The following is a 1,895-nucleotide window of genomic DNA, read 5'->3' as shown; positions in this document are numbered from 1 at the left end:
GAACCTTGAAGGCATTCACACAAATTTTTCATTTTTCATTTTTTTTTTTGATTATTTTTCTACATTTTTCCCGTTTCCTCCAAGTGACTTACAATGATTGTTTGATTCTTGCTAAAGTCTCAACTAACAAGAATGATAAAAGTAGATTATATTAAAAATATTATTGAGAAACTTCAAAACATGTAATTTCCTTTTTATCGCGAGCATTTAAAAAAATATTTTTTGTTTTTGTTTTTTTGTTTTTCAACCGATGACATCATATGAGTGATGCGTGAATGAATGTATGACTTTAATTTTTCTCTAGATGATGTTATGCAAATGTTAGATCACAAATTAGGGGAAACTTTTTTTGAAATTATTATCAACACGTGAACTGACGCATGCATGGGAACGATAGATGTTTTTTTATTTAATTTATGGACGACATGCAGAATGATGCATGCAAGATATATTCTTTTAGTTTATGATAGGGGTTTTTAGTTTAACTTTACTTATGGGAAGAAAAAAAACGTATTTAAATATGCTACAAAGTTCCCTAATGATATGATGCATATTTCATGCCATTATTTGTTTTTTAAAGCAATATTTCATGGAATTATTAGTGTATGTAAATGCATGCAAGATTCTAACTCAACCCAAGGGAGAGACATGAATATGCATGACATTTAATTCTAGGGTTAAAGCTTAACTCCTAAGTGAGTAAATAAGTTTGAAAGTGTTTATGTGCCTACAACAGGGACATTTATAACCCCTTTGAAAGGCAACACTTCTATCCAAAACTTAAACAAATAGTTAGGAAGAAATAAGGTAAATCATTTTTTATTCTTTTTGTTTAAGTGGTTCATTAAAACCTAATGGTTAAAACTCCAAATCAACCCTAATTTTATTAAAAGCAATATGTCATGAACGACGGAACAACCCACATAAAATGCAATATGAATATGGTGTGAAGTTATGTACTAATGCATCCTATAGGATAATGGCCCACAAATCTTCCATATGCTTTTGCAGTATGGTCAACTTGAGTGGAGAATTTCATGCGCCTGCACGTGAACCGAAATTCCACGAAGATCACACTACTCAGTCTCCGATCTAATCCTAAAAGGTAAAGCCCGGGTAGGAGGCTTTTGAATGTGTGTGAGATGCATGGTGATGCAAAATAAAATAATAATACAATTAAATGAAGAAAAAAAACAAACAAAAAATGGACCCAAAAACATATTACAATAGGGTAATAAATGACAAACTAATGGCTTGACTCTTAAAGGTGCCCAGTGGAGTCGTCAAGCTGTCGCAACGTCATCGCGACGCGGAGCGGCCGACGTCATCTCCTGAAGGGTCTCTTTCGAGATAAGGGTTTGGAGTCGTCACCAATCATCTAAGAGGTGTGATTGATCACCTAAAAATAAAAACAAGGTCTGCGAAAACAGATTGTTGGTTCGGGAGTCGACTGAGCGTAGGGAAGGTGTTGGCACCCTACGACACCTGTTCGAAAACGGTACCACATTTTGTCAAAAATTATACTATTATTTTATTTGGCCCAAAAAAAAAGAGAAATATTTTTATTTTATTTTAAATGTCTCATATTATATTAATTCAAATTTTATTATAAGATATGAATTAATAGGTATGAGTGGCACGAAGGCCAAAATAATTTTAATTTTAAGGAATATCAAGACTTGAACTTACAACATGAGTGTTGACACTAAAACATCACACCAATATGCCACCACTTTGAGATATGAGCTAAGCTTTTTTTTAAAATACAAATTTTTTAAATTTTGTTTAAAAAAAAAAGAAAAAAAAACTCTAAATGAAATCTTTTATTTAAAATAATTAGTTAGTAAAAACAATAGGTCATGTACATTAAAAAACAAACATCTTACCACTATGCC

Source organism: Momordica charantia, assembly GCF_013281855.1.
Source record: "Momordica charantia cultivar OHB3-1 chromosome 9 unlocalized genomic scaffold, Mcharantia_2.0 BLBB01000009.1, whole genome shotgun sequence".
Classification (NCBI taxonomy): domain Eukaryota; kingdom Viridiplantae; phylum Streptophyta; class Magnoliopsida; order Cucurbitales; family Cucurbitaceae; genus Momordica; species Momordica charantia.
The sequence above is the reverse complement of the archived record's forward strand: the minus strand, read 5'-3'. Positions refer to the sequence as shown.